This window comes from Rhinoderma darwinii, chromosome 6, assembly GCF_050947455.1.
Source record: "Rhinoderma darwinii isolate aRhiDar2 chromosome 6, aRhiDar2.hap1, whole genome shotgun sequence".
Taxonomy (NCBI): domain Eukaryota; kingdom Metazoa; phylum Chordata; class Amphibia; order Anura; family Rhinodermatidae; genus Rhinoderma; species Rhinoderma darwinii.
In genome coordinates, this window is record NC_134692.1 from 113,691,679 (window position 1) to 113,703,495 (window position 11,817).

The window sequence follows — 11,817 nt, forward strand, 5'->3', positions numbered from 1 at the left end:
AACAGCTGATCACGGGGGGTTTATGAAGCTGCACCTTCATTGGTCTGCATATCCACAGACCGTCTTCAATTAAAAAGTTGTTATGTTGAGACAACCCATTCAACTGTTTCAACATGTGAATTCTAAATATTTATATCTGATATATAATGTACCCCTAAGGACAACCAGTATATGTAATAAGTTAAAGGGAACCTGTCACCAGCATTACACCTATTAAACCAGCAATACCTGGTGGAAGTGGGTGAAAATTAATTTTTTATAGAACCTATAATTATCTTCTACGTAGGCTCTGTAACATTAGTATTCAGTTTTTTAGTGTTCCTGCACTGTATGCTAATGACAATAAGAGTCATATCTTCATTCCTCTCTTTTCCAATTTTACCCCGCTTCCTTACTTTTGATTGACAGCACCTCGCCTTCCCCTAGCACACACAAAATCCCGCTCTTGCGCATCGATGTCCTGTTCTGGTGCATGCGTGCGCACAATGGAACACCATGACGGCGCATATGCAGTAACTAGATTTGAACCCTGGACGAAGCAGGGAAAATTATCACACCACACATGACGGACGCATGTGTCCTACCTCAAACAAGATTTTGACATTCAGCACAGGCCAGTTTTCGGCGGTGGGCGGGCTTAAGAAGAAGAACGAACGAGACTGCCGGATTTTTACCATAAAAGGCGCAATGTTTGCAGACCGTTATTTACAGTCGGAGGAGTTTAGAAGAAGGGAAAATGCCAATGAACTTTTGACAGCAGCGGCCAGCTAGGGGTGAGTAAAGTTCAATAGGTGAAATGCTGGTGACAGGTTCCCTTTAAAGTACAGATACAGTACAATATTCCTGGCAATGCACAATGAGAGGAAAAGTCACTACCGTGCTACCCTGTCAGAACTGCAAATACAATTAGTCAAAAGTTGGGTATATATTCGGCAAAATAAAAACCAACTCCGAGCCTTTGCCTACCCAGGGTGATTTCCCAACAGCAGAACATAAGGTGAAGAGCAGCCTAAAGACTAGGCACTAGAGCAAGTTGGCCACAGTATTGGCTAATTGTTCTAGGGTAAAAACAAAACTATTTCACATATAGAGGCGAAAGCACTAGCCCTCTTCCCCTTACTGCTGGGATGTTGGCACCAGGGTAATAAAGCAAGAGTACCAGTGCAATAAGTTGAGGCCATACGATGCCAGTGCATTATAAATTACATTTAAAAAGTAAATAAATTAATGAATAAAACATCCGCAAGCACACTTAATGGTGTAATACTTTAATTAAATTAAAACACATTCAACGTATTTATGTACTACTTTTATTTTGAAATAATATTTCCCATATGCTAAAGCCTGAGTTGTTTTCTGTCTTTTATTAAACAATTCTGAATGGGGAATACAATGAAAAAAAAACTCCCAGCAAATAAAAGCATCTATTATTGCAAAAATAAATAAAAAAATCACTATTACTTCTGCCAGCGAAAGATGTATAATAAATGTAGTTCAAAGGAAAGGGGCTGACACTGGCCAAAATCAGACAATATTACACCTGCATGGAGATCCTTTATGGCAGGGTTCTCAAGCACGCGGCCTGCGGGCCGCATGCGGTCCCTGAGACTGTCATCTGCGGCCCGCGGGACACAGAACCGCTAGTATAGTCTCTGCTCTGGGACTTTGTGGAATTCCCTGACATCGCTGTCCATATATGGACAGTGTTGTCAGGGTCTTCCCCAGAGCGGCGTCCCGGGCAAAGCGCTAGTATAGTCTCTGCTCCGGGACTCTGTGGAATTCCCTGACATCGCTGTCCATATATGGAAATGCGATGTCTGGGGCTTCACCAGAGCCGAGTCCCGGGCAGAGCGCTAATATAAGCTGTGCTCCGGGACTCTGTGGAATCCCCTGACATCGCTGTCCACATATGGACAGCGATGTCTAGGGCTTCCCCAGAGCTGGACAGTGATGTCAGGAGCACAGCTGGAGTCCCAGTAGGAGCGCTAGTAGCGCTCTGCCCGGGACTCCAGCTCTGGGGTTGCCCCTGACATCTCTGTCCATAAATAAACATCTACAAGGGGTGTGTGTGGCATTATCTGCAGAGGGCACTGTGGCAGCATCTACAGAGATCACTGTGGCAGCATCTACAGAGCGCACTGTGGCTGCATCTACAGAGGGCTCTGTGGCAGCATCTACAGAGGGCACTGTGGCAGCAGCTACAGAGGCCACTGTGGAATTATCTACAGAGGCCACTGTGGAATTATCTACAGAGGGCACTATGGAATTATCTACAGAGTGCACTGTGGCATTATCTACAGAGGGCACTGAGGCAGCATCTACAGAGGGCACTGAGGCAGCATCTACAGAGGGAACTGTGGCAGCTTCTACAGAGTGCACTATGGCATTATCTACAGAGGGCACTGTGGCATTATCTACAGAGGACACTGTGGCATTATCTATGGGTGGGTGTGTGGCAGTATCTACAGAGGACACTGTGGCATTATCTAGGGGTGTGTGGCATTATCTACAGAGGGTACTGTGGCATTATCTACATAGGGCACTGTGGCATTATCTACTGAGGGCACCGTGGCATTATCTACAGAGTGCACTGTGGCATTATCTACAGAGAGCGCTGTGACAGTATCTACAGAGGGCACTGTGGCAGTATCTACAGAGGGCACTGTGGCAGTATCTACGGAGGTCACTGTGGCAGTATCTATAGAGGGCACTGTGGCAGTATCTATAGAGGGCTCTGTGACACAACCTAAAAAGGAGCTGCCTAATCTTGACATTTGTGTGTCTGCCAAACACTGTCAACTGAGTCGCCGGACTGCATTTAGTGACACTTAAACTGTAAAACTGGATTGTTGAAATAAGCACGTGGAGAAAACGTGCAAATTTCCATTAATTTTAAACCTAGCGGTATTATTATAGTAATGTCGTTTTCTTAAAGTAATGTAATATTATTAGAGTAATGTAGTATTATAGTAATGTAGTATTGTTATAGTAATGTGGTATTGTTATAGTAATGTCGTATTATTACAGTAATGTAGCATTGTTATAATAGTGTAGTATTGTTATAGTAGTGTAGTATTGTTATGGTAATGTAGTATAATTATAGTAATGTAGTCTTATAGTAATGTAGTATTATTATAGTAATGTAGTGTTATAGTGATGTAGTATTATTATAGTAATGTAGTATTATAGTAATGTAGTATTATTATAGTAATGTAGTATTGGTATAGTAATGTAGTATTATTATAATAATAATGTAGTATTGTTATAGTAATGTAGTATTGTTATAGTAATGTATTGTTATAGTAATGTAGCATTATTATAGTAATGTATTATAGTAATGTAGTATTGTTATAGTAATATAGTATTATAGTAATGTAGTATTATTATAATAGTAATGTCGTATTATTCTAGTAATGTAGTATTGTTATAGTAATGTAGTAATGTTATAGTACTGTAGTATTATTATAGTGATGTTATAGTAATGTCGTATTATTATAGTAATGTATTATTATTACTATAATAGTAATGTCGTATTATTATAGTAATGTAGTATTGTTATAGTAATGTCGTATTATAGTAATGTAGTATTGTTATAGTAATGCAGTAATGTTATAGTAATGTAGTGGTATTATAGTAATTTAGTATTATTATTATTATAATAGTAATGTCGTATTAGTATAGTAATGTAGTATTGTTATAGTAATGTAGTAATGTTATAGTAATGTCGTATTTTTATAGTAATGTATTATTATTATTATTATAATAGTAATGTCGTATTATTATAGTAATGTGGTATTGTTATATTAATGTAGTAATGTAGTATTATTATAGTAATGTAGTATTGTTATAGTAATGTAGTAATGTTATAGTAATATAATATTATAGTAATGTAGTAATGTTATAGTAATGTCGTATTATTATAGTAATGTAGTATTATTATTATTATAATAGTAATGTCATATTATATTAATGTAGTATTGTTATAGTAATGTAGTAATGTTATAGTAATGTAGTACTGTTATAGTAATGTAGTATTATTATAGTAGTGTAGTATTGTTATAGTAATGTAGTATTGTTATCGTAGTTCAAATAACTAATTGCTTAAAAATTTTTTTGTAATGTATCAAATTTGAAAGTAATGCGGCCCGTCAACTTCCCATTTTTGCTTTATGTGGTCCACTTACACGGCCGAGTTTGAGAACCCTGCTTTACGGCATATGATATAGAGTCGGCTTTGAATTTTGCCCACGGGGTGCTCACCGACAAGTACAGCACGCTGGATAGTATTTATAGAATGTAGAAAAATCGAGGCCCTTACCCTTTGCGGCAATAAAACTTCTTTATTAATCAAGATCTTTGTCTGTAAGATGTGGAATGAACTTATGGCCGTTTCGCGCTACACACGCTATGTCAAATGGCCACACCTCCTCCTTGTAGACAGTGCCATACAGCCCCCACCTCCCCCTTGTAGACAGTGCTCCCCCAAACAAAAATTGTTTACTCACCTAGGCCCCGATCCCACAACGAACAGAGCTGCTTCACAACGCAGACGAAGGGATCCTTGCATAGGCCGGCGTGATCCTGTAGCCTAGTACAGAGTTCCCCAACCTTTTCGGACTCGAGGCACCCCTGGAAAGCCTCCCCTTCCAGTACATAGCGCTACTGTAGCTCCATGAAGGAGTTGAATCCCCTGCCAGTGCAGCCTCCACTTGCTGGAGTGATGCACCCTGTGCAATGGCAGAGGTCGCACACCCCTAAAGCCGGCCCTGGCTGAGGTTGCTTTAGACATTGTATAAGAAGTAGATAAGGGTGCTGAGGTTGGTTTAGGCATTGTATAAGAAGTAGACAAGGGTGCTGAGGTTGGTTTAGACATTGTATAAGAAGTAGACAAGGGTGCTGAGGTTGGTTTAGACATTGTATGAGAAGTAGACAGGGGTGCTGAGGTTGGTTTAGACATTGTAGGAGAAGTAGTCAAGGGTGCTGAGGTTGGTTTATACAGTAAACTAGCTTAGGCAAGAACATATGGAGGACATAAACAATCACACACAGAATTCCACATAAGTATCAGATAGAATCCACTAACCCAGAATAACAGCCTTCTGTTCAGGCAGTTAAGTTTTATAGATCTCAGTAGCATCTAAAGTCTTAAAAAAGAAAGAGAATGTGAAATGACATGTAACATTGAGGGTTATGAATAAGATATCATGTATGTTGTGTAACACTTTACTTCTGTTGCAGTGTAAAAAATTTTGGATTTAGAGGTCTAAGCTGGCTGGGATACTGGGCAGAGCATTCCCAGCATGAACTAACCACATGGCCAGTATTCTCTATACAGGTACAGGTCCTCTCCGACACGAATATGGCACCAGTTACAGTAGGTGTTTACTATTTATAGTTTCTTTTAGTATTGTCTGGCACCTTTGACTTCAGACCTGGCCTGTCCCTGACCACTAATCTTCCTCTGCCCCGATGTTTTGTCTGACCATTCGTTGCTGACTACTTACAGTAATTGAGTTACAAATGTGCCTGGGTTTTTGGACTAGCTTGCTTGGGTCATAATTGCATAATGTGTAGGGACCCACCCCTTTGACAAGGGGAATGGAATCACCCAGTTACCCAGCCCCGACTAGGGAGATCAGCGTAAAAAGCTTTTTACAGCATCCGTTAAAGGGTGATCTGCTAGCAGTTTTGAGGCTTCAAAACTGCTTACTGCACGATATGGGGGAGGAAGGGAGGCGGTGTAACGCTACCTGTTGTTTTTGTCATGCAAGTTGCAAGATACAATGTTTAATTCCCTCGGTCACAAGTGCCACTGAGGCAGCCCTTTTATGTGCAGGCGATCCTGGCTTCTCCTTAGAGAACGCTGCCAGCACCTCCACGCTGAGTGACAGATATAGCGGTCTCCTGATTGGATGCTAGAACTGTCATCCAGTGCAGAGAGTGGCACTTGCGACTGTGGTGGCGGAGAAACGAAACATTAATTTCTCTGTTATCCAACTTGCATGACCAAGACAACTGGTTTAGTTATAATACACCCCTCCCCTATATAGCGCTGTCAGCTGTTATCAGATCTGAGGCATAAAAACCTCTGACGGATTCCTTAAGTCCAATGGTAGCTGTATAAATTCCTATATACGGAGCTCCTCCTAGTTGTGGCTGCAGGTCACCAATTAGTCTCATGTACTGTGTGAATGGAAGCAGATGATGGGTTGTATGGGGTAGATTTATGCCAGTTGTCTGATGTAAATACATATAAAAATATGGTATTCAGACTTATTTGTTCTGTTCCACTTTTTTGAGTTGGGTAATCTTGGCAAGACTTTAGTATCGTGCGGAGTTCAACTTTTTTTAAAAAAAGGTCTGACCTGATGTTCTTATCTTAAGCCAGAGTGCACCCTGTTGATAAATCTAGATAAAGCAAAAAACAGCAGCCCCGGACAGATAGATTAGATGGGTGCACGCCTCTTGGGTCGCAGTCCAAGAGGCATGGACTGTGACCCAAGATCTAATCTATCTGGCCAGTGCCGCTGTTTTTTTGCTTTATCTACTGTGAAGTACCAAAAGCGTGCATGGACGTTGACTATTCATAATTTTGAAGATCCTAAGATTGATATGGAACCAACTTCCACGATTTTTTCGTATACTGAGGAGGATGTGAGCAGAATCTTACAGGGATTACCGGGAGATGTGTCATTTCTCAGTGTGCTGGCTGTGGATAGCATTAAGAGAAAATGGGAGACCGAATCTAAACGGATGATTACACTTGAGTTGAATTTGATCACTTTGGGGGAATATTGTAAGGCTAATCGTATTCCACGTGGAATGCGTTCTCACCTAGCTCCCAATTTATTTCCCAATAATGCCAACTTTTGTCAGAGATCTATACAAATTGGCAACAAGTATTCGCCCAATATAATGCTACTAAACATTGAATGTCTTCAAAAGGAACTCTGTGAGATCAAAATACAGATGCAAGTCTTGGATGACACCCTTAAATCACTATTATCAGATGAGGAATTAAGGACTTTCAAGGAACGTGTGGTTGAATTCATGCAGAAATTCAGATCCAATGGTGAAAATATTAAACGCCAGAAATAGCATCATGACATCGAGTACTATGAATCTGAAAACATATATAATTGGCAAAAAGGTCTCACTGTCAACAAGGGTAAAATACCCACTAATTCCATCTTAAAGAGGAAAAAATTTTCTTATACATCTGATTCTGATAATGTAGAAACCCCTACTAATTTAGGCACAGCCATGGACAGAGGCGTCTGAGACGAGGGGGGCGTAAACATGGAAGGAGGTACAAAATCCAGAACATACAGAGCAAAGCGAAACCGGCAACAACCATTGAACAGGGAGCAGAAGGAGGTCAAGAAGGAGGTCAAGAACCCACAGAAACCCTTGTGGTAAATATGTAGTCACATAATTTATCAAATGCTGAAATATGTAATCTAGTCATGACAAATGTACTGAGTTAACCCTCAAAGAGATGGAGTTGTTTAAGAAAAGCACCAGCCAGCCAATGATTAGTAAACCTGCTATTTATGCTTTTATAAATGTTGTGAGAAAACAAGTTAGTACTATAAGGCAAAATTATAATGGCCATTTTGTGGGTCATCCTAATTTGACCAGGGAGGAGATGTTTGCAGTTGCTGGCCTGTCTCGTGATGTGTCCCTGACCATCAAGCCTGCCGACACAGGTGGTGCCTTGGTGGTCATGGACACATCGCGATACATGGCTGAATTAGCTAGACAATTGGATGATGAAAATGTTTATGAAATATTACCCTGCTATACTAAATTTAGAATCAAAAGGAAAATTAATGGATTATTGAAAGATGCATTTTGTACAAGTATTATTGATAAAGATCTGAGAGATTTCCTAACAGTCCATCATCTGATGGTTCCGGTATTATATTGTCTACCAAAGATACACAAATCTATAGTTAATCCGCCAGGTAGACCTATTGTATCAGGGTGTAGGTCTATTTTTTCCCCCTTGGCCATTTTCCTAGATAAAGTATTAAGAAATTTTGCAACATCGACAAAGTCATGTATTCAGGATACCACAGAATTTTGGGTTAAACTAGATGAGGTGGAATTAGTTGGAGACTGCATACTCGTATCATTCGATGTATGCAGTTTCTATACTTAAATTAATCATACTAGGGGGCTGTGTACAGTCATTGATGCTTTACATAATTCAGAATACACTAATGATTGTGTTAATTTTCTTATGGGACTTTTGGAGATCATTCTCACTGAGAACTATTTTCTACATGGTGAAACTTTTTTTGTTCAAAAGAGGGGGACTGCCATGGGTTCAAACGTGGCAACTACATATGCAAATATGTTCATGGCGGCACTCGAGGAAGGCGTTGTCTATGTGTCTCCCCACTTTTTAAAGTATTGAGGTTGTGGAGATACATAGACGACATCTTTATTATCTGGACTGGTTCTCAATTAGCGCTAGAACAGTTATTCCTTTTTCTAAATGAAGTAGATAGTGACATAAAATTTACCATGGAATCTTCTGTTGATTCCTTACAGTTTTTAGATACAAGGGTTTTAAGAAAAGATAATAAATTATATACTGACTTATGCAGTAAGCCAACGGACCGCAATAATTTGCTGTGGTTTGAAAGTTGCCACCCTAATCCTATGATTTTATCTCTTCCTTTCAGCTAAATGCTGAGAGTAAAAATAATTGTCCAAGATCCCTCTACACTTGAGAATAGATTGAATGATATGACAAATAAATTCAAACATTGTGGTTATTCAAAGAGATTTTTAGACACAAAAAGACTGAAAGTTGGGAAGTTTTGCAGACAGAATTTTTTGAAACCAAAGGTTAAGTCCATATTGCATAGATTGGCATAGGTTTCAACATATTCCCACATGAGTAATGAGATTGAAAAAATAATCAGAAAAGAATTGGGGGATTTTGAAGAGCACCTGTCATGACATTCCAGAAATTTCAATGCCTCCACGTATGGCCTGTCATAGACTCCAAAACCTTAGGGATCGTTTAGTCCATGCCAATATTGGCCCCACGGTTAAGAGTCACCAGACTTAACTTTCCCCTAGAAAACGAGGATGTTACCCATGTTTGGGGTGCAGAAATTGTAGAAATGTTAATAGGAGTGAAGTATTTATTCATCCAACTAAAGGTACTATACATAAAATTAAATATTATTTAACTTATGTATCTGATCACGTCATTTATATCATACAATGCCCATGTAAGTTATTATATGTTGGTAAAACCTCCTTGGAGCGTAGATCACTTATCAATAATCATAAATCCACATTACGAACAAAAAAAACTGACTTGCCCCTACCTAAACATTTCGTAGAGATGGGCCATGGTGAAAATGATTTTAAATTGTTTATTGTGGACCATGTTTCGCGTCATAGGCGTGGAGGGGATAGAATTGCAAAAATTAAAACGCTTGGAATTGCAGTGGATTTTCAAATTGGATTCCCTGTTTCCCCGAGGCCATAATGCGGACTTTAACCCCTTCCCGACATATGACATACAGTTATGTCATAGCCGGGTAGGGGAAGTATGGAGCGGGCTCACGGAGTGAACCGGCTCCATACGATGCGGGTGTCGGCTGTATGTTACAGCCGACACTTCAGAGTAACGAGCGGCATTGCGCTCGAGCGCGATCCCGCTCATTTAACTCGTTAAATGCTACGGTCAATAGCGACCGCAGCATTTAAATCGTTAGAAAGAGAGGGGCGACCCCCTCTTACAGCTCATCGCGCACCCCACAATGCAATCGCGGGGGGGGGGCGATGGTTGCTATGGCTGCCTGGGGGCCTAATGAAGACCCATAGGTCCGCCATCTTTGTGCTTCTATTAAGCGCTGCCTCCAGCATGGCTTAGTAGATGCCTGTCAGGATCACGATATACTGCAATATATTAGTATTGCAGTATATCGTGCAAGCGATCTAACGACCGCAGGTTGAAGTCCCCTAGGGGGACTAATAAAAAAAGTAAAAATTAGTTAAATAAAGGTTATTTTTTATGTAAAAAAAAATAAAAAATATTAAAAGTTCAAAAAAAACCCCCTTTTTCCATTTTCCCCCTAGAGCATAGTAAAGAAAATAAATAAAAAAACATAATTGGTATCGCCGCGTCCATAAAAGTCTGAACTATTACAATATATCATTATTTAACCCACACGGTGAACGCCGTAAAAAAATAAATTGTAAACTCCAGAATGTCTATTTTTTGGTCACCTAATCTCCTACACAAAATTAAATAAAAAGTGATCAAACCGTCGCATGTACACCAAAATGGTATTATTAAAAACTACAGCTTATCCCGCAAAAAATAAGCCCTCATACCACTTAATCGACGGAAAAATAAAAAGTTATGGCTCTTGGAATTTGGTGACACAAAATAAATTATTTTTTTTACACTTAAGGTTTTTACTTGAAAAAGTAGTAAAATATAAAAAAAACTATATATATATGGTATCACCGTAATCGTATTTACCCACAGAATAAAGTTAACATGTTGTTTTTATTGCACAGTGAATTCTGTAAAAACTACGCGCAAAAAAGCATGGAGGAATCGCTGTTTTTTTTCATTTCCTACCTCACGAATACCAAATATATATAGTTTTTTCTATATTTTACTACTTTTACAAGTAAAAGCCTAAGTGTAAAAAAGAAAATTTATTTTGTCACCAAATTCCGAGAGCCATAACTTTTTTATTTTTCCGTCGATTAAGTGGTAGGAGGGCTTATTTTTTGTGGGATATATATACAGCACCAGAACAAAGCTCAGTACATGAATACAACACCATAACAAAGCTCAGTACAAATAAATTTCAGTACAGAGATCATTTGCAAAGTCAGGTTAGCAGCTTCCAGTATGACCTGAATAATGGTAATCATATACTGGGAGTTGCTTATACCCCAAAAAATAGTACCCTCCACCATCTGTAAAGATCATACAGTAATAAGTAGGCTTCGTTCTCACCTGCGTCAGGGTTCAGTTCGTAGGTTCCGTCAGACCTTTCCGTCAGGGGAACCCACGAACGGAAACCAAACGGAAACTATAGCTTTCCGTTACCATTTCAATTGTAACATTTCCATTGCTAATGGTTTCTGTTTATCTCTGTTTCACAAGGTTTCCGTTTTATTGGCGGTATCATTAGAGTAGTCGACTGTATCCACCTGTAATCTGTCACATCTTACTTATATGTGATGTATTACAGGTGGATCCAGCGTGTCAGAGACACACAGGACCTGCTGACACTGAACTCATCAGTCCCACAGAACTGACAAATTCAGGATTCAGCGTAAGATACAGCTGCTCTGTATACAGGATACACAGCAGCTGTATCTCAAAAAGTAAAAAGATTTTTTAATAAAAACTAATTATAAAGTTGCACAAAACACACTGACTGACATTTTAAAAAAAATAATCCCTTTCAAAGGTGTACGTAACCTTTAATGCAAACAATCAGATCGTAACAAACATTGTCCAGTAAAACATGCAGCACATGCAGTTTTACTAAAAGTCGATGCAGTTTTTAAATGATTGTTAGAGCTTATTCAGACGAACGGGATATACGTCCGTGCAACCCGCGTGATTTTCACGCGCATCGCACGGACCTATATTAGTCTATGGGGCAGTGCAGACAGTTGCGTGATTTTTACGCAGCGTGAGTCCGCTGCGAAATAGTGACGACATGTCCATTCTTTGGGCGTATTTCGCGCATCACGCACCCATTGAAGTCAATGGGTGCGTGAAAAGCACGCATGCCACACGGAAGCACTTCCACCACG